The sequence below is a fragment of the Notamacropus eugenii genome, chromosome 3 (genome assembly GCF_028372415.1).
Source record: "Notamacropus eugenii isolate mMacEug1 chromosome 3, mMacEug1.pri_v2, whole genome shotgun sequence".
Classification (NCBI taxonomy): domain Eukaryota; kingdom Metazoa; phylum Chordata; class Mammalia; order Diprotodontia; family Macropodidae; genus Notamacropus; species Notamacropus eugenii.
In genome coordinates, this window is record NC_092874.1 from 330,001,036 (window position 1) to 330,027,318 (window position 26,283).

At 40.1% G+C, this 26,283-nt stretch overlaps 1 long non-coding RNA gene across 1 annotated transcript; it reads right to left on the bottom strand.

Annotated features, from left to right (window-relative positions):
• Positions 1-208: 208 nt before the first annotated feature.
• Positions 209-10,766, bottom strand: LOC140496767 (uncharacterized). Its single transcript, XR_011964393.1, has 2 exons — positions 7,789-10,766; positions 209-1,153 (listed from the first exon to the last, which is right to left on the bottom strand). It is a non-coding gene; the product is annotated as an uncharacterized lncRNA (long non-coding RNA).
• Between the last annotated feature and the right edge of the window lie 15,517 nt (positions 10,767-26,283).

A 26,283-nucleotide genomic window follows, 5' to 3' on the forward strand; every position in this document is an offset into this window, starting at 1 on the left:
TGTCTCATGACATAGAATGTGTGTGTATATATGTATATGTATATTATGTATACATATATATATATTTATACACATGTATATTTCCAGAGGAACTTTTATTTTTATTTATATGTATCATTTTTATTGAAATAATTATTTATGTCAGAAATATTTATAAACATCATATAAACATCAAGCATTTATTAAATATTACTATTATGCAATATAATTTCTATAATGTTAAATATTTTAATACTATTAATGATAAATACATAAATATTATATAAGCAAACATCTATTATTTATATATTACATGTAATATATACATACGAATACATATATGTATACATATATATTCTCCCTTTGTCTCCTTCCCTCCCTCTCTCTGTTCTGCCCAACCTCACTGCTATTCACGCTCATTACTCCATCTTCAGGATCTTTTAAAAGACTGTGGACAACTAATCACCTTCCCACTACTTCTCACTATCCTGCAAGTACATACTTTTCAAGAACAGCAAACATGTCACAGAACAGAAAAGTTAGGGTTTCTTAGACTTCTTTAATTACCACACTGTGGACTGCTTACTTTTCCGTACTATGGAGCTGTTGAGGAATGTTCCTTAAATCCTCTTCATTTGCAAGTGGGTTCAGGTGGTCCTGCACATCGAATACAAAGTGCTGAAGAGACATCAGCTGGTTGGGCCCATTCAGTTTTCTCCAGGAGGGGAAGAGTGGAGATGATCTCACGCAAGTGTGTCCATGGAGGGCAAACGTAATGAACATCCATTTATGTAACTAATTACTCTGTACACACTGAATGTATGCTTTCTTTTATTTTAAAGTGGTTTTCTTTTAGGATTTACATTTTATTATTATTTACAGTCAAATGTGATTTGGATACGTATTCTTGTTATACTTGATCTTTTTTTTGAAAATAGAAAAAAATATGTTATATAAGTAGACATCTGACAGTTGCTCACACTGCTCCCAGGATCCACAATGACTTCAGTTCATTAATGGTTAATTCGAGTTTTTCCTTTTGGGCTCCAGAAAATTTCACTCACCTTTTTTCCATTTTTGCAGAACTGAGAAGCTGGCAATCATTTCCCTTCACACTCTGCAGCAACATCCTGACAGTCATCGACGTCCACAGGTATGAAGATCACATCTGGGACTTTTCACCAAGTGAAAGAAACGCTTGATCATTTTGCATGGTCCACCCCCCGTGGCCCAGAAATCAACTACTACTGATTTTTCTCTAGCATCTTTCCTCGCTCTCGATCTGTTTCACGATCTGTACGGGCGGCGCGGGCAGCGCTCGGGAGGAGCGGGCTGCCGGCGAGGCAAGGCGAGGACAGAGCGGGCGGCGGTTCGGGAGGTCGGGGCAGCGCTGAGGGCTCAGGCTGCGCCGAAAGCGGGGGCGCTTATCTGGACAGGAGTGGGGGGTGGGGATGGGGGGGAGGTGGGGATTTGGTTGAATTGAAGAGTTTGGGTAAGTTGGGTCCCAGTGATTTGAACTTGCCAGGTCCCGATGACATGGAAGTCTGAACTGCTTCTTTCTGTGAGAGACGCGAGAAAGTCTATTTTAAAGTTGTTAAAATTGATCTTTTTGGGGGGATATGAACTAATTTCATCCGTTCCTGATCTCAGAGAAACATTCCTTATATCACAGAATTTTTTTTAAAGAAAGAATGAAAGGAAGTGGAAACAAATATCAGGAGAACCAATCGGTACATTAAATCTAATGTTAATTTTTTGGGAGGGGGCACAAAGAACTTATATTTTTTTTTCTAAGTTAGCACTCTGCAGTTTTCAATGCCACCTCTAATCAGAATCCAATCATCTCTCTTTTTATATCTATCAAAAATTCCACTGAGAATTTTCATTTCAACACTTAATGTGAACGAGTAACAGTTCCCTAAATATCTCTTAAAACCTTACAGGCACAGGAATAGAAATGCATGCAGATGTGGAATCATTCATACAATAAATGTTGAGTGAGCAGATAGTCTTCACTCATTTGCTGATGGACAGAAAAACATAACTTTATGGGCAATGAAACAGGAAATGTGAGTGGGTAGATAAGGTTCCCTAAACAATAATGGTAAGTTTCTGCCAAATAAAGACCAGCTCTTGTTGTAGGATGATATTTCAGTTATATCTGTTTCAAAATACTTGGCATTCATTGTTCAGTCATCCATAGAAAATGCAACTTGTAGAGTTGTATAACTAACATAGAACCATAATGAAAAATAAATGCATTATGAGTGGAACAATCTTCCTGCCTCTACCTCTCCTCTCTCTAATCTGTCTTTAATACTGTTGCCAGAATAATCTTACTCACACACAGATATGGTCTCCTGTTTCCCATATAAAGTTCAGATTCCCTTCCTTGACATCCATGATCTCCTCTAACCTTGCACCACCTTCACTTAACCCTTGTTCTCATACTGCAGTCCTCCACATCTAGATTCAGCCCGTGTTATCCATAGAGAGAATATCAAACAAAATGAACTATTTTCCTCTTTGCCTCCCCTGCACTGCTTGAATTCACATTTATCAGTTAATGGTGAACTAAAATGCAACCTTTTACAAGAATCCCCCCTTAGGTCTCATGTAGCATTTTGTCTTGCCACTTCCTGGTGTCCTTGGCATGATTTTGTGTATTGTTGCTGCTGCCTTTACTTCTCGCCCCCACAATACTCCGAGAGTTTAAGGACTTTTGAATTTCTAAAGTCTTTGTCTCCTCCAGTGCTTAAGCAAATACTCTGCTTATGCAGACATAAGGGACATGGGGAAAGGAATTTCAGTTTTCCTTCGCTAGTTTTATTTTATGTCTACTGATAGGTTTCCTAGAAGATACAAACTTCAAAAAAAATTAAGCAAAAAACCATAATTATTGGAGAGCTTGTCAATTCATTTGTTTGGAGTTCACTGAGAGGCTAAATTACTCTTGCCACCTGTGTACCCAGATGAAGATATTATGAACAGTAGGTGGAGATTAATATTTAATGGTGTCCCCTTATCCCTGTGTGAACTGGGATGCTCAGTGGATGAACTGTGAGTTCTTCAGTGTAAGAGTTGGGTTGACTGAGTCAATCAAATCAACTCAACCCTGCTTAAAATACAGGGCAATATGAAATGCCCTGACATCTTCACAAAGTAAGAACGTTTCTCTATGGAAGGAATCAAAGGCTTTAGGTTAAGTGTAAAAAAATCCTTTATCGGTTTGAGGTGTCCTTGAAAATGATTAGATGAACTTCAGCGATGATACACAGGTAGGATGTTTGGATTGAATGAAGAAATTTGATCATACTCAATGAGTTATCTTTAAAATGAAGGGGCAGCAGAGAGCAAAGAGTCTGGGGACTTAGTGGTAGAAGCCTCTGGCCATATCATTGAGGAGGAATTTCTTGACAGGAAAGGGAGGGGCATGGGGAAAGTACTTTGGTCTTCTTTTTTGGGAAGAGATGTAACCACTTATTTTAAAAAATATCTATGAAAAATTCTTTGGATATCTCATAATACTACAGAAACAACAATGATGATAAATGGTCCACCGCATTCATACTTTGATATGAATGTAACTTACCCAAATTTACACTTACACACACAATGAACTCTCACTTGGGGGGAATTTAAGTAGGAAAGCCTGGAAGGTACCATGAAAAAGAATGAGAAAGACACAAAATGGCAATACGAATGAGATCATAATACTAAACATACATTTAAAAATTTAAACCTATTGTAGCTTTTTAAACTTACACTTTTCTTACTATTTTCTTGCAAGAATGGGATTTTACATAGATATTACTGGTGAAGAATGGTTCTGCCATTAGATGAAGAAACAAAAGGGATTTGTATTCCAGTTCATTCCTTCTCCTCAGTAACAACATTAAGACAATCTGATTTTGTTAAATTGGCCACTCTCAAACTTATTTGCTTTTTAATTTTTTCTGACAGAATTAAAGAAAGAAGGATGACACACTTTTGTAATTTTGTATTTAATAGGCTGGAGAATGTGGTGATCTTTAGGTTCTCTCTGACCTATCATTTAATTCCATTTAGACATTGAGAAAAATATCAAAGAATGTCAATTGCTAAAAAACCATTTTGCAAATCTTAAAATTCTAAACGTGTAATTATGTTGGGATACAGATCATTCTAAGCGTGGAGTATGAAAGGAAAAATCTTTAGTGGCAATATCCTAAATAGCCATAAGATGGAGGTGTTACTCCATAAAATTCTCTCCTCTTCACGTAGTTGTTTCTGTATTTCAGTATTTCTTTGTCATCTCTTTTATTTTCTCCTGTTCTTTTCCTTTCTCCTCTCTCCATATAGAGTAGGACTGGACTGAAATGACTCGACAATACCCTGTGAGGTAAGTATTCTTATCCCCATTTTATAGAGGGAAACTGAGGCCAAAGGAGGTTAAGAAAATGACTTGACTAGGGTCACTTCACTAATAAAGTATCCTTTGTTGGAGTTGAACTTGACTCTTCTCAACTTCAGGCCCAACAGTCAGTCACCATACCAAGCTAAGTAATGGTCACTAGTAGGATCAAGAGCATTCTGCCATATGGAGGGGAAGAACTTAAATAGTCCTTTAGACTCTTAGTGTTTAGAACTCAAATAGTCGTTAGAAATGGTCACTTCCAATGTGTTTCTTTTTCAGATGAGGAATTTCATTAGACTCAGTAGAACCACTACTCAAAGTGACTTGTTTGATAGGACAGGTCTTGGTTGAGAGAATGCTCCACATAGAGTCAAAGGCAATGGGCTCTTCAGTCCAGCCTCTGCTATGCACTAAGGGATTGATTGGACAAGTGACTAAATCTCTGGGCTTCAAGTCACCTCATCTGGAATGTGAAGAATGTGTTGAGGAGAGAGATGGGAGAGCTGGTTCAGATGTGAATGAATTCACTGAGACATTCTCTGTAGCCACTGGGAGCTTTATTAATGCAAGAGTACTTAGCAAGAAAGCTAAGTGAGACTGATATTTGGGGGAGCTATGTTTATAAAGAGGTTTCAGAACAGTGATGTAGCTCTAGAGAGTTTTATGGAGGCTAAAGATTAGGGACAGGATGAGGAAGATGGATGACATGACGGGATACACAAAATAAAGGAGAGGGGAAATTTTATGATCAAGGATGTGGGGAGACAAGACTAGGATAAGGGGGAAGTTTTATGGTTTAAGGATTTAAGGACAGGGCAGGAGTACCCAGGTAAAAGATGAAAGGACCTGGGGAACACTGCATAAGGGAGACAAAAGCAAATCTTTCAAGATAAGGGGGGAAAAGACTTTAGAACCCCTTCAGGTAACAGAATAAGCTAGAGGATTCACAAAGTATTATTTTTTAACTCTTAGGGCACCGTTCATATCCACATCAAAGGGATTGGGCTAGACTACTTCTAAGGTCCTTTTGCACTCTAACCCTGTAATTCTAGGACTTCCTAATTGTCTATTTGCTTCTGTCACAGAACGGGCAAAAATACTATGGGAGCATTGGATAATTCAGGATTTAGAGTCTCAGTGGCATGGGGTTTCATCTTGGTTCTGCCATGTATGAGGTAGCGAGGTGATACTGTGATAAGAGGGTTAGGCTGGGACTCAAGACAATGTGAGTTCAAATCCATAAAAATCATTGGGTACGAATTTCTTTATTCAATTCAAACATCCTACCTGTGTACCATCACTGAAGTTCATCGAATAAGTTTCAAGAACAGCTAAAATTGATAAAAGGATTTTTTTTGTACACTTAGTCTAAAGCCTTTGATTTAATAGAGAACATTTCTTATCTCATGAAAGTATCAGGACATTTCATATTGACCTTCATTTTAAGTGGGGTTGAACTGATTGGATTGACTCAGCCAACCCAACTCTTACACTAAAGAACTCATGGCTCATCCACTGAGCACCTGAGTCCACAGGGATAAAGGAACATGATTAAATATTAGTCTCACCTACTATTCATAATATCTCCTTCTGGGTATACAGGTGGTAAGAGTAATTCAACTTCTCAGTGAATTCCAACAAAGGAACTGACAAACTCTGTAATAATTTTGGGTTTTTTGCTTAATTTTTAAAAAAAGTTTGTATCTTATAAGGAACATACCTTAGTAGATCTAAAACATAAGATGAGCAAAGGAAAATTCAAATTCCTTTCCTCATGTGCATTCTATAAACACATATCTGTGTGTGCAGAGCATTTATATAAGCACTGGAGGAGATAAAGGCTTTAGAAATTCCAAGGTCCTTAATCTCTGGGAGTATTGTAGAGGCCAGAAGTAAAGGCAGAAGCGACAATACACAAAATCATGCCAAGGACACCAGGAAGTTGCAAGACAAAATGCTACATGAGACCTAAGGGGGGATTCTTGTAAGAGGTCGCATTTTAGTTCACCTTTAACTGATAAATGTGAATTCAACCAGTGCAGGGGAAGTAAAGAGGAAAATAGTTCATTTTGTTTGATATTCTCTCTATGGATAACACGGGCTGAATCTAGATGTGGAGGACTGCAGTATGAGAACAAGGGTTAAGTGAAGGTGGTGCAAGGTTAGAGGAGATCATGGATGTCAAGGAAGGGAATCTGAACTTTATATGGGAGACAGGAGACTGATGTGACCATATCTGTGTGTGAGTACGATTATTTTGGCAACACTATGAAAGGCAGATTAGAGGGAGGAGGGATAGAGGCAGGAAGATTGTTCAACTCATAATCCATTAGAGTTGCTTTTGTTTTCATTGTGGTTTACATGTTAGTTACACAACTCTACAAGTTTCATTTTCTATGGATGATTAAACAATGGATGACAAGTATTTTGAAACAAATCTAACTGAAATATCCTACAAGAAGTGCTAGTCTTCATTTGGCAGAAATTTACCATTATTGTTTAGAGAACCTCATCTACCCACTCACATTTCCTATTTCATTGCCCATAAAGTTGTCGTTTTTCTGTCCATCAGCAAAGGAGTGAAGACTGTCTGCTCACTCAGCATTTATCATATGAATAAGCCCACATTTGCACGCACTCCTATTTCTGAGCCTGTAAGGTCTTAAGAGATATTCAGGGACCTGTTATTCATTTGCATTAAGTGGTAGAAATGAAAATTCTCAGTGGAATTTTTGATAGATATAAAAAGAGATGATTGGATTCTGATTAGAGATGCCATTGAAAACTGCATAAACTGGAAAACTGGATAAAAATAATTATCACTGAAGGTGATAATGTTTTTTATTTACAAGTACTGTTTGGTTCTTCTGATATTTTTTTCTCCTCTTCCTCTCATTTTGTCTTTAAAAAAATTTTCTGATATACGGAGAGGCTCTCTGGGATCAGGGAAGGGAGAATTAGGCCGCAGCAAAACAAAAGATCAATTTTAAAATTGAAAAAACTCTAAAATAGACTTTAAAATAAAAACAAAACACTCGAAAATAGAATTTATTGCGTCTCCCACAGAATGAAGCAGCTGAAGCTTCCAAGTCAATCGGTTCTAGCAAGTTCAAGCCACCAGGGGCCAAATTACTCAAACTCTTCAAATCAGCTGGATCCCTATCTCCCCACTCCTCTACCAAATAAGCTCCGCGCCAGCCCTCAGCACTGGGCGGACCTCCCGAGCCGCCCCCTGAGCCCTCAGCACTGCGCGGACCTCCCGCACGGCCCCAGCCCTCAGCACTGGGCGGACCTCCCGAGCCGCCCCCTGAGCCCTCAGCACTGGGCGGACCTCCCGAGCCGCCCCCTGAGCCCTCAGCACTGGGCGGACCTCCTGAACCGCCTGCTTAGGACCTGGAGCTGCGCCAACATACCAAACCGCCTCCATAGCCCCCGGGCCTGGGCCTCAGCCTTCTGCCCTCCGCCGACCTTCGAACCGCCACTGTAGGCCCCATAGTCCTCGTAGCCCATGCAGCTGCGCCCGCGTAGCCCGAGGAGCCGCGCCCTCGTAGCGGTCGGAGCCGCGCCCTCGTAGCCGGTGGAGCCGCGCCCGCGTAGCCCAATGAGCTGCGCCCCTATAGCCCCCTGGCCGGGGCCTCTAGTTCTGGGCAGTGGGGCGACCCAGCTCCCGCGCTGCGAAGCCCCAACCCTCAGAGCTGCGCGGATCTTTGATTCCTCCCCCGCCCCCGGGGCGGGGTTGGGGTGGAGAGATATCCAGGGTTCACGTCAGTGGTTACTCCCGAAGGGTCCCTCACTTGCCCCTTTCTAGAATTTCTATTGAGAGTTCTGGGAGGAGAGAAAAAATTCTTTCTATTTTTGATTGATCCAACGCATTGCTGTTTTCAGCTAATCAGATAGAGTGCAGTTGGCGTATTTGTCCACAGGTTCCCAACTCTCAAAAAGTCTCTAGAATAACAGGGAGACTCAAACGCTGCCTCTCCAGTGCTTCCCCCAAGTGTCAAGTGTGTCCACAGCCTTCAAAGACATCCCAAATGGAGTCTCTGGTTCCAAGGGCAAGGACATCTTAGTCTCCTGTCACTGCAGGTATCCCGACCACATCACTAGGGTTAGGAGTGTGGTGCCACCTCTCTCTGGAGAATCCATGTCAAAATTATATGGACCTCCTTCTGCACTACAGAAAATGTCTGAATTATTATGCTGTTAAAACATAAAATATATTGATATTATACCATACTACACATATATTTTATGCATTTCTGCATTCTAAACTTTTTCTGTGTCATCTGCTGGCCTTTGCGTGTCATTAGCAGCTTCTGTAAAACTCCTCTAAAGATTCCCATTTAATTTCTTAGGCTGACCTGTGACATGAAAACTGCCATGAGTCAAGTTGCCGTATGGAATTGTATTGTGTTACTGTCTAAATTTTCTTGTAGTTCAGTTAATGATTCTTTTATGAATTTGGATCCTAAGGCATTTGGAGCACATAAATTTATTACTAATCATGGTTAAGAAACTACACAACAGTTGATGATTCCTTTCATTATAATGTAGTTTTCTGGTTTATTATCTCTTTAAATAATCTAAGTAATTACTTTCACTTTGTCAGAGACAATGATCACAACTTCTCCTTTTTTTGTATTCATTTGATAAGTAGTCAATTTATTTCCAATTCATTTTATGTATATCTTTGTTTCACAAGTGTGTTTTTTAAAGCAACAGATTATAGGATTTTGTTTTCTTATCTAACTTTTAAATTAACATTTAAAATCATTAACATTTGTTTATATTTTCCTCCATTTGTTTCTAATGTTGAGCTATATCCAAATATATATTTTTTTAACCTTCTGCTATAAACACAGTATTATGTTCCTTCAGGTATTTTAGTTTATTCATTTTAAGAAGTCCTATACCCAATGGCTCCCTTCCTTTCCCTGGTGATGACTCTTATCCCATTAGTTACCTCTCTCTGTGTTTGGGGTCTTGTTAATTAGTTCCAATTTCTTTCCTGTTTTTATGTGATCATCTAATTCTTCTCTTCTTTTTTCTCTCAGTCAAATAGATTCCCACTTCCTCTTCAGCGCATCCAGTTCTCCTGCTCATTATTTTTTCATATGTCATTTTTTGCATCCCTCTCCAGAGAGGGTTTCTCTCAATCTCTTCACTATCCGTCTTCTCTGTCTACTCTAGGCCCTCATTTCTGGTTTCCAGGCTCTGTAACTATCAAGTCTCTCTCTATTCTCTGAATTTCTTATGAAATCAGACCTTCAAATGTGTCCATTCTGAGCTTTTCCCCTCTTGATAGTTTCAGCCATCACTTTGTAGGGATTACCTAGAAGATTCTTCTTTTCCATTGTACCTTACTCCCAGAACATGGACGATTCCTACATGGGACAGAGAAGACACTTCCACGTGGTAGGGGATGTCACATGCTTCCCTGAATTTTTGACCCATCACTGATATTTATCTTCCCCCTAGTTCCCTTCATTTCTCCATTTGCCTCAAAATCTTCACTCTCTCAGGTGCCAGTTGCTCTCAGGATATCCAAATATCTCCCTCCCAAGGGAGAATAAGTGGTCTTTTCAATCACCAAATACCATAGATCACCCTCAGTACAAGGTCCCCATCTCTTTTCACAGAATATCACTCTACCCAGAGAACCTTCATCACTGGAACCCCCTCCCACTACCAAACACCCTCCTCCTTTCCTTCTTCCTTTTCAATCCTTTCCTTCAACTCCTCACTCACTCCCTGTGGGTTCTTTTCTTCCCAAGACCACCAGGTTTATCTTCTCCTCATTGCCAAACCTGGATTTGAATTTACCTGTGCACATCAAACACTCCCTTCTTCCCCATTCATTCATCCTCCCATTTTTTAATATTGTTGTTCAATCTTGTCCAACTCTTTGTGAACCCATTGGGGTTTTCTTGGCAGAGATACTAGAATGATTTGCCATTTCCTTCTCCAGCTGATTTTACAGATGAAGAAACTGGGGCAAACACACGGTCATACAGCTAGTAAGTGTCTGAGGCTCAATTTAAACTTAGGCCTTCCTGACCTGAGGCCCAGTGCTCTGCCAGCTGTGCCACCTACCTGCCCATTTCATAATGTAGTTCCTCAAAAAAAAATCATCAATTCACCTATAGGGAGGGTATCACCAAGTTTGGTCTGCTGCTTTTTTCACTCCTCCTGAATTCCTGTTGTTTGGGATGTTTAAGAAGGAAATAACACTGTCAGGTCTAGTTTTATTTTTTCCTAAAAAATATTTCAAATACTTATTACTGAATGTCCATCATTTTAAATCTGTGAGTAAGCTCAGCTTTATAGGTTATGTCACTCTGGCCTGCACCCTGAATTCCACTGCTTTTTGGAACACATTATTCCATTCTCTCCTGTGTTAGGTAAAAGACAGTCCCTGCTCCCAGGGACATTATAGTCTTATAGTCTAATGGGGAGACAACATGGAAACAACTATGTTCAACATGCAATATAGAGGATAAATTGGAATTCACCAACAAAGAGCAGGCACTAGCTTTAAGAGGCATTAGGAAACTTGTGACTAATGACCTGGTATCATATGCTGGGGATTCAAAGACAAAAATTAGGTTGTCCTCGACCTAAACGATTTATCTGACATTTAATTGGATGGGGTTTAGGGGGCTGATGTGGACATATGTGAAGATAGGTTCAAAATACATACAAAATAAATGCATACAAAACAGTTTTGAAAGAATGTAGGGGTATGAGGCTACAGATGACACTAAAATCTGGGAAGCTCAGGATCAGCTAGCGCATTGTACCCGAGCTCAGCCTTAAAGGCAATTCACATGGTAAGAGGGAAAGGTGAGTCCTGGCCAGCCTAATAAACAAGTAGGTGCCTTGGGAGCTGGGAATAATTTCATCACTAGACCAGCCCTTCAGACACTGTGACTGACCTTTTCAGAAGATAGGTCTCAACCCAAACAGAAGGAAAAGGGTATGCACAAAGTAATAATTAGCTATTAACATGATAGCATAAAATTAAATTCTCTCACATGGGTAGGTATGCGCTTTTGGAATATCAGATTGGCAGCTATGTGATAGATAAAGAAAAACAGAAAAAAAGATATGAAAAATAATAAAAACAGAGAAGAGAAATGAGAGGCAGGAATGCCAATGAGGAGTCAATGACAGGTCAACTCTTCTCTAACTGTATTGAAAACCATGTCAAAGCCACGTTCAGAACTGTCCCCCCAAATTCTGTTCCTCCTGACTGTCATTGTCATTCAGCCAGCATTTTATGTTACAAACCTATGTGAAGTATACTCTGATTTTTTTCTATCCCACATCTTCCAAATCTCATCAGTTTAATCCTGTTATTTGCATCTCTGCAGTATTTCTCCCATTATTCCCTCCTTGACAGTCCCATTGTCCAGACTCATAATTTTCCTTAAGATCAAGTCATGTAATTTCTCTGCACAAATTTTGGTGATATATCAGTTACCTAAGAAATACAATTTCTTATAAAATTTTTTGTTAGCTTAAAGGGTACCTTAATTATTACCTGTTACAACCCCCTTATTTAGCAGTTAAGGAAATTTATCTCCTTCCCCAGAGACTACAAGTGACTTGTTCTCAAGGAGATACTATGGTGGTGAACTGAATCACTGGAGTCTCTTAATTCATTGTTTTTTCCATTGGATTCCAGTTCACCTGGCATTCAAGGCCCTCCACAATCCGATTGGCCCTCCAACCTTATCTCTGGTGGGTGAAAGATGAAATGACTGAGGAAACAAAGATTTGAACTTGTGCCTACATGACTTTATTAAGGAAGACATGCCAATTGCTTAACAAATCAGTTTTAGGTCCTTCAGCTTTCGCAATGCACTCCCAAAGACAGGGAGAGACAGACTTTTGTGCATTAAAAATAATTCATCACATAAGACCAAATAATAAAAAGAGAACAATTAACCAGGATACAAAATCAGGTACTCTGATTTCTAACTGGATGAAAGATTAAGGACTTTGCAGGTTGGGAGAGGGAGATCAAACAGGTGCATTTTCCCCAGAATCAGAAAAGGAGGTATCCCACTTGCCTCACAAGTCTGTATTCAATCAAAGGAACATGGAAGCAATAACTGATTGATCAGTACAGTACCAGTTTTGAGATAAGACATTTGAGCTGCTTGAGATGTAAAATTGTGAGAGAACTTGCATCAGTCTTTGGATGGGCTTTCTGGTCATCAAAACCCAGAATTTCTTTAAGTGTCTCTAAGCAGTAGGTAGAGGAGGTCCAGCTTCCTAGTCACACAAGGTTTGGTTCAAATAATGTAGTAAATTTCTCTCACAATTCGCACAATGGAATAGTTTTCTTACAAGGCAGAAATTGAACTAGACCCATAATTGAATAGAAAAGGAACTGAGCTAGCTCCAGAACTGGAGACAGTGTGGTTCACTGAATTCCCACTACCACTTTTTCTAATCTCCTCACCTCATACTACTATCTGTATATTCTAAATTCCAGTAAAACTAGCACAGGGCCTGCCAGTTCAACAATTCGCTTTTATTAAGTACCTACTATATGCCAGGCAGTATGCTAAGCATTGAGGATACAAAGAAAGGTAAAAACCAAACCAAACCAAACATGGTCCTTGCTTTCCAGGAGTTCACAGTCTCATAGAGGGTGGGGAGGTTGTAACAGCCTGCCAACAACTACGTATAAATAAGATGTTGTTCAGTCAAGTTCGACTCTTCATGATCCCTTTTGGGGTTTTCTTAGCAAAGACACTGGGGTGGTTTGCCATTTTCTTCTCCAGTTCATTTTACAGATCGGGAAACTGAGGCAAACATGGTTAAGTGACTTGCCCAGGATCACACAGACAGCTAGGAAGTGTCTGCGTCCAGATGTGAAATCTGAAAGATGAGTCTTTCTGACCCCAGAGTTGACACTATCCACTGCAACACCTAGATCCCCCACAAACAAGATATAGTCAGGATAAATTAGAGATAACCACACAGAGGAGGAAGTAAGTTTAAGGAAGACAGGGAAAGGTTTCTTGTACAACTTGGGACTTGAGTGACATTTGAAAGAAGCTGAGGATCAGAGATGAGGAAGAAGAGATTTTCAGACATGGAAGGCAGCCAGTGAAAATGCAAAGAGCTGGGAGATGGTGTGTTGAGCTCAAGGAACACAAAGGACACTTGTCATTGGTTCACAGAATATGTGGAGGGAGTCAGAATTAAGAGTCCTGGAAAGAAGGAAGGGACCAGGTTATGAAAGGTTTTAAAAGATGGAGCATTTATTGCCAAGTGGTGGGGAGAGATGGTTAGACCTACATTTTAACAAAATCAGTTTGACAGCTTGAATCTAAGGTGGATTGGAGTGGAGAAAGACTTGAGGCACAGAGACCAACCATCAGACCATTGCAATAGTCTAAGCTTGAGGTGCCACCAGCATTGTGGCAATGTCAGAAGAAAGAAGGAAACATATGTAAGATATGTTTTGAAGGCAGAATTGACAGAACTTGACAAGTGATTGTCTATGGAAGGTAAGAGGGAGGAGTAGAGAATGACACCTAGGATTTGAGTTTGGGTGAATGGGAGAATGGTACCCTTGATGGTAACAGGGAAGTTAGGAAGAGGGGAAGATTTAGGGAGAAAAGTAATGAGTTCAGTGTGGGACAAGTTGAATTTAATGTATCTGTGGGATCCAGTTCAAAATGTCTAAAAGGCAGTTAGTTGGAGATGCAAGACTGAAAGCTAAGAGAGAGGTTGTGGCTGGACAAATTGATCTGAGAGACTTCTACATGGAGATAATAACTGAAATCATGGGAGCTTATGAGATCACCAAATAAAACAGCAAAGAGGGAAAAGAGGAGTTAGAAGAGAGTCTTGGGGGACCCTCACAAGTCAAGAAATGGAAGAAGATCCAGCAAAGGAGACTGACAAGGAGCAGTGTGAGAGTGAGGAGAACCAAAAGAGAGCAGTGTGGCATGAAAACTTAGTGTCAAGGAGCAGAGGGAGACTGAGAGTGGCAGAGGCTACGCAGAGAGGACAAGAAGAATAATGACTGAGGAAAAGGCTGTTGGATTTGGATTTGGCAAGATCACTGGCAGCTGTGGAGAGAACAGTTTCAGCTAAATAAGGAGATCCAATGCCAGGCTGCTCAGAGTTAAGAATTGATCGAGAGAAAAGGAAATAGATGCAACCATTGTACATGGAATTCTCAAGGAGTTTAGCCACCAATGGAAGGAGAGATATAGAATGACAGCAGGAATCATGTGTAGGTTTTTTGAGGATAAGGGAGACATAGGCACTTTTGTGGTCACTAGGGAAACAGCCAATAGACAGGGAACAACTGAAGATTAGTGAGAGAAGAGAGAACTACTGGAGAAGACAGCTACCAGTTACTTTCCCACCTCTAAACTTTTACCCACCTTCTTCCTAGACTGCTGTCCCCACCACATGGCCAACTGAAAGCCTCTTTCTCCCACCTGGCTCAATTCCAATGCCATCCCTACAAGAAAGTCTGCCTCTGACCCACCCTCACATCCGAATCTCCATTACACAAAGTGGTCAATTTAGTTACACTTCTCTGGAGTATCTCATATTAATTAGAGCATATTATATTTTCTGCCCAGAACTATCATCCCTCTCCACAATTAAGTTCCCTGGGGACTCAGATCCCCATCTTGTAGACCTCCTGACTTTGAGTCTTTATGCAGAAAATCTCGGAAGTTGGAGAGAGAGGGCCTGGGTTTGAATCATAGGGCTGCCATTTGCTGCTTGACCTTGGACAAGTCACTCGGACTGTGGGCCTTGGTTCCTTCATAAATAAAACATAGGACTGGAAGATCCCTTCCATCTCTACCTCAATGATTATTCTCTAAACATTGAAATCAATGAATTAGTGAATATAGAAGTGGTTTTTCTAGGTCACCTCTGCCAAACTACTGATCTCAATAATGCATAGTGACAAGGCTATTCCTCCCTCCCTCCCATCCACTCCCAAGTTGAACCCTGAGCCAAACAGATGCCCTTTAGGAGAAGCCCCGACCCTTTTCACCTTCTATAAGCAAAGAAAGAGAAAGTAGCTTCAGGGATCATCAACGTCCTCCTTTTCCTTCCCTCCCCCCCCACCCCCGTTTGCATCTCCATCTTTAAGGCAACAGCAAAACCCAACAGATTGAAGACACTGAAAGCATCATGCCCCAGGGAGTCTCCTACTCAACACTGGCCCCACCCTTTCATCCTGACACAACCAGTGCTACTATGGGAGGTGGGACCAGGCAAGTTTAGCCTGGGACATTCACATAAAAGAGGAGCCACTGGACCCAGGGCTGAGCAAGCTGACTCCAGGACCCCCAAGTATCCTTTGAGGTCTGGCTCTCCTCAAGTTCCACCACTGTTGAGACAGTCAGGTAGGGCTGGTCTGAAGGAGGGTCTCAGAAAGGGGTGAACTCCTTAAGTTCTGGGGGACTCCTGGGATGGGAGGAGAAAGAGAGGACAGAACCTGTGCTTAAGAAGGGGGATGGTTAAAGAAGAGTTTGCAGTTGCTGTTGCTGCTGGCAGATGAGACTGGTGAGCAAAGTTCAGCCAGGGGTGTGGGCTCTGGCTGAAAGGCAATTGAGTATGTAAGGATGTCACCTTTCCTAGAGGTTGCGTGAAACCAGGACCAATTAATAGCATCTACTTCAGAGTAAGGTGGTTAGGAAGCTAACATTAGTGCTGGAAGGGATGACTCATGGCCTCTAGCCACATCCCTTCTGCCTGGCTTGAGTTGTTGGGTGTCCTACCTCACAGGGGCACCTCCACATGACTTTCTTTCCCTGCCTGGAGAGGTGGAGCTTGTTAGGAGAGAGGCAGACAAGAAGCTGTTTTGGATGCACAAGTTTAAGATGCTCAGAGTTTGTGTGAACTGCTTCCTTACCCTTGAATTTGTAAAAGATGGATTTTGGCCTGCAGGGCTTTCAGATCTAAGGCTGGGAAGATCTGAAAGTCCAGAGGTGGCTATCTCACTGGGCTGTAGAAAAGGCAGAAAAGGCTTTTCTCTTCTCCCACTCTCTCCATCAGCAGTTGACTGTAAAGTCTTACCTTTAAATTCTGTAGGATTATAGCTTTAGAGTTGGAAGGGACCTTAGGGAAACTGGGGCTCTGAGGTGAAGTGGCATCCCCATATATGTCCATGTGATAGTAAGTAGCAAGGGTCTTGATTGAACCTTAATGTCAAATCTAGCTCTTTTCTGGGATAGTATGTTGCTTGGTCATGCTCCTGAGAAATGGAGTTGCTTTGAGTTCTAAAGAAGGGGAATGTGGTGATTAGGTTTAGGGAGAGGCTTAGAAATGTTGTAGTGGCTTTAAGAACAACATTTATTTAGTACCTACTATGTGCCAGGCATCTTGTGCTAAGTGTTGGGCTTGTAAAGAGTCAAAAGACAGTCCCTGTTCTCAATAAAGCAGTCATCTGTTGACTTTTGCTAAGACAACCCCCTCCCCCAACTCCGTCAGGCAACCAGGTAAAAAATTTGTGAGCACTGGACCAATATATATGTACATTCATTTCAATAAATTATACATGTACTACTGTGCTAATAAACACAAATGGAAGTTTTTTTACGTATCAGATAAAAATGAAATAATATGATTCTGGGGGCAATAGAAACACTGGAGTGTGCTGGAGATGATAAGAGAAAATGTTCACTTTAGAGAGATTTGGGCTGCTGTGTGAGAACTGGATGGAGTGAAGGAAGACTTGGGGCAGAGAGAGAAGTTAGAAGGCTATTGCCAAAGTCCATTGGAAAGGTGGTCAGGGCCTGAACTTGGCTTTTGTGGAAACAAATGAGAGAGATGCTTTGACAACTGATTGGAGAGGTGGGGTGAGGAAGAGTTGGAGGTGAGACTGAGGTTGAGAACTTTGGAAGGAAAGTGGTATCCTTGACAATGATAGTTGTCATGGTTTGGAAATGGGATGGGTTGGAGGAGAAAGATAAGTAATAAAATCTGCATATCCCATACCCTCTTACATCTTCTTTTAGAACTCACAGGAATGAAAGAATCTTTTACTAGTCACTGCTCCAGCTACCAGCCCCTCCATTCCCCCATTTTCCCAATGGCTGCTGCTTGGCAGTAGTTTTATCATAGTTCCTTTGGTTGAGGGAGGTTGGGAACATGAGAGAGAAGGCCAAGTAGGAGATGATTAGTGTAATTGTATTGGAGACAGGCCTTGTAGGTTGACAGGGAGTGGGATGTGGTTTAACCTTAGTCTCTAACCATAATGATAGTAAAAAAAGTAGCTAGTGCTTTAAAGTTTCAAAAGTACTTTACAAATATCTCATTTTATCCTCATAATAACCCTGTGGTAGGTGCTTTTATTATCCCCATTTTACAGATAAAGAGACTGAGGTTAAGGATGTCTGAGGTTAAGTGTTTTGCCTACAGCTCTACATCTACTACTAAGCATCTAAGGCAGGATTTCAGCTGAAGTCTTCCTGACCCTAGGTTCAGCCCTCTATCCACTGTGCCACCTATGTCTAAACTCCCTGAAAAACTCTAGATCACTATTACATCTTTAATATTTACCTTTACTCCACCCCGCTATACACACAATGCTTAGGATATAAATAGATAACGTATAAATATTTAGTGAATGAATTTTGTTTTTCCACTGTGAAGGTTTTGTTTATTTCCCAAAGAAACAAGAGCTTGGATTTTTGATTTGGCTTGATTTTTAATCATACACATTTTCTATCCCTTTCTTGCTTTTTTCCCCTTAAGGTTTAGAACATGAATTTCTACCTGTGTTTAGTTTCCCTGTGCTTGGGGATAGCAGCTGCTGCTCCACAATTTGACAGGACTTTAGATGCTAAATGGGAACAATGCAAGTCACAACACAGAAGGACCTATGAAGGGGTAACCTTTAAACTCTTTTCCTCCAACTGTGTTGAGTACAACATGTTCATGGTGGAATAGTGAAATGGCCTTTCCCCAGAAGCCTGTGTTTATCCAGACAAGAGCTTCATTTGCTCAAGATTGCTGCTTTTCCCATAGAAGTTCAGAGGGCAGGGATGTCTGTAGCATCAGAACTTGGAAACCCTCTGGGATGGCAATATTTCGATGTGGTCACCATCCCAACTGGGTGTTAACCGAGTTATTGACAATGGATTTGGACTGAGAATAATTTCACTTGAATGTGTAATGATATAAGGAGAAGCTTATTGAACCTTATATTTTTGTACTTGCTTCCAGAATGAAGAGAAGAATTTCATGGGAGAAGAATTTGAGAATGATTGAAATGCACAATCTGGAGTATAGTGCTGGCAGACAGTTTCCAGTTGGAAATAAACAAGTTTGGAGATATGGTGGGTGTGTTGTCACAATCTGATGTTAGTATTAAGTAGTCAGTTAACTTTTCCTCCCAATTTGCTTAATATAAACTACCTTTCTCTACATTTTAGACCAATGAGGAATTCAGACAAGTGATGAATGGCTGTACACAAAGAAGTTTTCAAGGAAAGTCCAAAAGAACTCTATTTCATGAATCTGTCTTTGAACAAATCCCTGAATCTGTTGACTGGAAAAAGAAAGGCTATGCAACTCCTATTAAGGACCAGGTATTAAAAGTTGCTTAAGCTTGATCCATAGATAACTCAGATAAAAATCAGTGAATCTTATGATTGATAAACAGACACTTTATCTCAGATCTGTGACTGTGTTCCCTTCCATATTTAAAACTGTTTAGATATGTGTCACAAAGGTAACTCAGAGTGTCTTGTAAACTAACCAGAGCTTCTTTTTGATGTATTCAGGGTTCATGTGGTTCTTGCTGGGTATTTAGTGCAACTGGTTCCCTGGAAGCCCAGTGGTTCTGTAAGACAGGCACACTTGTTTCACTTAGTGAGCAGATTTTGGTGGAGTGTGCTAGGGATGAAGGCAACGAAGGCTGTAATGGTGGTTCTATGGTGCCTTTGAACATGTGAAGATAAATGGAGGCATTGACACAGAGGAATCCTATCCGTATGAAGCTGTGGTAAATATTTTCTTGGATTCCCCCTCATTTTGGTTAAGCTGTATTTGAAAGAAAAGTCTCAATTTGGGGGATGGGAGTTGAGGAGGCCTGCAAAGACTGAAAAGTTCAACCCCTGCATTCCTAATTAAACAAAATCTACAACTGAATCGAAAATATGTTAAGGCTAAAAATGAGTTGCCTTCGCTACGTGTACAATCACCCACTGAGAGGAGGTCTTAGGAAGTAAGTAGTCTGTGTTGTATTAGACATTTTATAGACCATTTGGTCAGGCATCTTCATTTCACAATGACTTGTTCAAGATCACAAAGATAGTAATAAGTGGCAAGGTTTGTATTGGAACCCAGGTTCCCTGACCCTAAATAATGAGACAACATACCAAACTTATAGGGAGCAGGTAAAGCAGTTCTTAGGGGAACATTTATATGTCTAAATGCTTATTCGAATAAAATAGAGAAAGAAGAGATCAGTGAATTGGGCGTGGAACTACAAAAGCTAGAAAGAGAATAAATTAAAAATCTCAGGTAAATACCAAATTAGAAATTCTGAAAACCAATGGAAAGATTAATACAATTGAAAATAAGAAAACTATTGAACTAATAAATAAAACAAAGAGCTGGTTTTATGAAGACCCAATAAAATAGACAAACCATTGTTTGCTTTGATTGATAAAAGAAAACAAAACCAAATTACCAGTATCTAAAATGAAAAGGGTGGATTCACCACCAATGAAGAGGAAAATGAAAACAACTAGGAGTTATTTTGCCTAACTCTATGGCAATAAATTTGACAATCTTAGTCACAATTTTGACCCCATTTGACAGATGAGGAATCTGAGGCTGACAGAAGTTAAGTAACTTGTCCGTGTTCACAAAGTGAGGTCTTCCTGCCTCTGAGTCTTCCACTCTGTCTGACACACCACTAAGCTTTATGTCTGAGCCAGATTGTAAGAGCATGCAAAGAAGTACGTATTTGATCTTAGAGGGGACTATGAGTCAATGGAGCTTTTTGAGGAGAAGAGTGATTTGGTCAGGCCTGTGCTTTAGAAATATCACTTTACTAGTCAGAAAAAAAGAGATGTGTCAGGGAGATCAAATAGGAGACTATTTACTGTAGTTTATTTGAGAGGTAACAAAGGATTGAATTATGGTTGGGAGTCCCATTAGTAGAGAGAAGGGGATTGACTCGAGAAATGTGTGGGTAGAATGGATAAGATTTATTAACTATGGGAGGATATTGATATTACTGTTATGAATAATAAAATTGGTAGCATTTATATAGTGCTTTAAGGTTTGCAAAGTGCTTTTCAAATATTATCTCATTTTATCCTCACTAGAAGGGAGGTGCTGGTATCTCATTTTATAGGTGAGGAAAGTGAGGCAGTGGGAATGTGATGATTTGCTTTATGCCACGTAGCTAGTAAGGATCTGAGCCAAAATCTGGACTTGGTTCTTCTAGATTCCCTAGTACTCCTTTTTAGTTTCTCTAGAAATACTAAAAAAGTATATTTTTCTCTACACCCCTTTCCAGACACTTAAGAAAAGTTATTTGTAAAATTGGGCAGAATAGATCTGCATCAAACGAATCCATTCCTTAGGTGAATGGATTAAGGATGATAACCAGATAATAACCAGAAATCCAACAAAGTTTACCTAGATAAGACATACACTTCTCTTCCCTCCCTCCTATGTGATCCCCCCTCCCCCAAAGTGACCTAAGGGCAATCTCCTCCCTCTGTCTCTTGAAGATATGGTTGCTAAATTCTGTAAGGTTACCCTAGGCTTTATTTAAGATAGCCTTTTCCTGTTTCAGATTCCTAAAAATGTCTGAAATTATCTTTGGGGAAAGAGTCATGTGAGAAGACAGTATGATGATGATAAAGAGGATGAGGAGGAGGATGCAGGCTTGGATATCTCTCTACAGCCTTGGGTAAAGATAATGTTAAATACATCTTTCTACATATAGGCACCTAAATGCATAGTATTGTATTAGTATCAACTCTTTTTCTTTCACAATTGATAGGCTATGAGAGTGAGGGATGACTCTGTGGTTGCTACCCTGGATGTCCAGAAAGATGGGGTGGTACCCTCAACAGAAACAGGAAAATCAGGAAGACTAGTGGGTTTTCTGGTAAAGGCATTGGTCTCTTTCACATGGATTGAGCTTGTTATTGTGATAGGAACATTTTCTAGAGCCCTCCTCTATAGGCTGAGCATGGGTCTCCTAAGGTCCTATCCTTCAAAAGCATTGAAATTGTCCTTGAGACTTAATTGGCTCAGAGGACTAAGGTTGAGTTCATGAGGAGTTGGGGGCTCTCCCTGAGGCTTCTGACTAGTAGTCTCAGTAGTAGTATTACCAACACTAAAAAATATGTTCAGCCGAATCCACACTGTATCTGAGATAAATATACTTTCCCTGCACTGGTTAGTAAACCTTTCATTAACTGTCAGACGGTATATTGGAATCAATATCCTAATTCTCTACTCCCATGCAAACTAGTTTAGTTTTTTTCTTAAAAGGTATTGAAAAATGTCCTTGAGATTTCTTTGCCTCAGGGGATGAAAGACTCAAACTATTGACATACCTGACTTCCTGGTGGCCTGAGTATCAACCAAGGAGTAGCTTCACCCCCTCATTCTTGGCCAGTAGACAGATTACACCTGCAGCTCAGAGGGAAGGGAGCTCTGTTGCGCTGAATCAGCTTGTGGTGGGGGTATTTGATGCATATTCCTCCTGTGCAATGTATGGAGAAGGAAATCTTTTGTTAACTATTGAATGACCTTTGAGTGTCTTATTTCATATTAAAGTCAAACTTGAACTAACTGCCAAGGGACTGGTCTGAGTCAGGTCTAGGTCAGAAGAGTGAGACTATGACAAAGTCATGTCATTCCAATATTGATTCCCGGGTACCTGGTCTGGCCTATTACAAAATATTTCAGGATATTCAATTTAAAATGTCCATGAGGAAGTTGGTGATGTGGGACTGAAGCTCAGGAGAGAGACTAGATCTAGGTGTATAGGTCTAGGAGTTATTTGCACAGAGATGATAACTAAACCTATAGCAATTAGGGACTAATGAGGTCACTAAGAAACAATGAGAAAGAAGGGAAGAGGACCCAGAACAGAAAAGACTAAATTAACTTGCATGAGAGTAGAGAATTTCATTATTGATTCCAATTTGTCTTCTGGGAGTTAACAAAAAAGTTTTACAGAAAATTTTTACCATTAGATTTTTGACCTCTAGCTCATGACACAGTCTTGGAATCCATTTGGAAACCCTGAATAACCAAACTTCCACCAAGGGGGATCCACTGTAAATACAGCTAATATATTATAAATTATTTTAAGATAACAGTTGTTCACAAAGGACAATTCTATAGTACTGAATGAAGTATATTGCAACCCACCCAAAAGAAAGATTCAAATGACTTAATTACAGAATACACAGAGCTGTGACCAGAGGCGGCATCTTCCTTATTTATCTTTCTTATCCAAGTCATTTAATGTAGATCATGATTATCTCTGCTCTCAACTCAGATGGGGAGTGAGAACTGTATTTGGAAAATTCTTTTTCTTGGCTTCCAGGTTTACTTACATTTGTTTCAGCTGTTTTATTCACATGCTTTTTATGTCACAGGAACAGAGTTGGAGAATTGGAAGAGATCTCAGTGACTAACTAATCTAACCCACCCTTGGAAAGGAATCCCCATTGTAACATTCTTCATGTTCTTGACATGTGGTCAGTCAGCTTCTTTCTTCTGCTTCAAGACCTCTGATAAGATTGAGCCTACCACCTCAGAGGCACACTGCTTCCCTTTAGGGCTGCTCTCATTGTTAGGTATCATTATCAATCTAAGATTCTTAGATACTTAGAGGCAGATATGGACTGTTTTCCTTTTTGTGTCATTTCATAAGAGGTCTTAAAAATAAAAGAGTAACCTTTAAAAACAGAAAATTTAAAAGCAGAACATGATGGAAAAAATAAATAACTCTCACCATTTCAGTCATTGCCCATACTTTAGCCCTCATTGACATTAAGTTTTTTTTGCCAGATTTGACATGGTTTCTAATCTCTCCATCTTGGAACTTTATTCCCCACTGGCTTCCCTAACACAGCAAAACAGAACAATAAATGGCTAATATAGAGTTGAAATCCAGGAGGAGGAAGAAGAGCGTAATAGAGCACTTAGTTGTCTCTGATGAGTTCAAGTCACTAAACCCCAATAAGTTGTATATTATGATACTGAATCAATTGGCAGATGTGATTGCTGAGATGATAGCTTCAGAAGACTCCATAGTAAAGCACTCCTTTTACCTATCAGTCAAGAGATGGTAGGCAATGGGTATAGAATGAGGCATACACATTCAAACATGACTGATGCATTGATTTATTTTGTCTGACTACTTTTTTATTACAAGGAAGGATGGATGGAGAGAGTCATTAGGAAATTATATTTTTTTTTAAAATAGGTTAGCGAGAGAGAGAGAAAGAGAGAGAGACAGAGAGAGAGAGAGAGAGAGAGAGAGAGAGAGAGAGAGAGAGAGAGAGAATTGAAGTGTCCAGGACTTGAGAAAAGAAAATGTCACAATTTTAAAAAAAGGAAAAACAGGGTATGGTGTACATTTTCATTTGATTCCTGGAATAATTCCAGAATGTGTTATGAAAGATGAATGATGATCCTGAGAGTAAAGATGTCTTCATCAAGAACTGACTATGCCAGCCTGAATTAATTTTGTTATGAGCTTGGTAGATAAAAAGAATCCTATAGACAGAGTTAACTAGAATTTTAGTCAAACAAAGCTTCTCAGGATATTTTTGTAGCCAAGATGGGGAGAAATCCCATGGGAGCTACATGTGCTTGTCCTCATACTTTTCATCAATTTGGCCCAAGAGGAGGATTCATAAATGGATCTTCTCAGCCCATTTGATCATAACACCTGGAGCGCTGGTGAAAGATCCCAGAGCTAGAAGCCATGTGTGCTCATCTAATATGGTCTGAGAAGGGAGCCCAAAGATTATATTATTCCAGCCTCTTCATCGCAGGAAGAGACATTTTCCAAGCAGCATGATCACAGGATTTAGCCTTTTGGAAGAGAAGGGAGATTTCTTAGGATTTGCTTTGAGAATAAACTTGAATTCAGGGTCAAAGATCTGGTTTTCTAGAGATAAAAGGGGGAATTCATGAACACAGTGTTTCTTGAAGATAGCTGAAGATCATCTACCTCATCCTCATAACTGGAGGAACAAAAGGGCTGAAAGTCACAATATGGGAGAACACAAACTTAACGCAAGCATCATCTCCTTTATGAGGACCTTACTGATCCTCCCAGAACAGCTCCTAGTACTTTCCTCCTACCCCAATTCCAACATCATCTTGTCTTTAGCTTATATATATAGTTATTCCTTCCACATCATTGGGATTAGGGGTGTGGAGCCCTCCCAATCTGGAAAATCCACATAAAAAATTTTGGCCCCCCCCTTTGTAACAAAGAAGAGGTCTAAATTTTTTCTTTTTCTTCTATGAGATTTTACAGCACCTTATCATGAAATCTGGGTTAAGCATTTGGTCATAAACAATATGTAGGTCAATGTGACATCTCTGCATTTCCAATCTTGATGTATTGTGTGCTGTCTACCCTGTTCTTTTCCCAAAATCTTTACTTATTTTAACTTAAAAGAAATTCTCTATGTTTATAACATTAAAAGATAAAAATGTTGATAGTATACAGTAGTATACATTTCTGCATTTCTAACTTTTTTCTCTTTCATCTGCTGACCTTCATGTGTTGTCTATAGCTTTTGCAAAACTCCCCCAAAACTCTCATTTAATTTATTATGGTGACCTGAGGTATATCAACACTGAGATGGGGAAAATCATGATGTGGAAGGGATAGCTGTATTTGCCTATAGAGTGGCAATGTGGAGCAGTGTACAGAGAGCCATTCATGGCCTTAGTAAGACCCAGGCTTAAGACTCTCTTGTGACATGTAGTGGTTATGTGACTCTGGGACTTTCATTGCCCCAAGAAACTCTCTAATACCATCAGCTGCAGAACAGGTGTGAACATTTAAGTAGCAGGTACCATGTGACAGGGTCTGGGTAGCCTGCATGGTGATAGATTGGGAATTCTTCACCCCACATCTCAAGGAAACAGTTCTATCTTTGTGAAAAGCAACAGGACATCCATGGCTGAGCAATCGCTCCTTTCCTCTCCTACCTTCAAAAGGGGGATGGGACTAGGGTTGTGTTGGTCTGTTACTAACAAATCAGTTAACCAAGGCTTTTTCAGATGATCTCTATTTCCTTGTGGAAGATCTCTTTTGTTTCTGTCTTCATTCATCTGATCTAAAGCAATGGTTACTTTAACAGCCTTCTCTCCATTAACAAATGGACTGATGGTGAATATTTCCTTTGCTTCCTTCACCTGAAACTCCCAAACATATGTCACTAGGTAAGCTTGCCTCACCTTCAAATCCTCCCATTCTTCTTATGTATCACCCCTACTAATGATACATAGGCATTGCTGGATTCTGTGAAGATGCTAGGATGTGTTTGGAATGGTTTCTGAGATTTTCCATCATAAAGAAATCTTCCCAGATCTTTCTCAGAATGATCATATGTGAGGGAGCCATATTTTGTAGGTTATATCATAGACATCCCACATCCTGATCACTCAGAGAGTACAAACAAATCCTCTTGCTAATTTTTCTGCCTCAACTAATTCTGCCATGCTTCTGACCCAAAGGACTCACCAAAGTCAAATATCTGATGATTCAGCCCAGAGGTCTGTCCAGTCAGGAGAAAATGGTCATTGGCACCTCTTATCTCTGTCCTCTTGTGAGATTCTGCATAGTCTACATGGATAGTCAAAAGCATGCATGTTGAGCCCTAACTTGTTTTTGGCAGTAT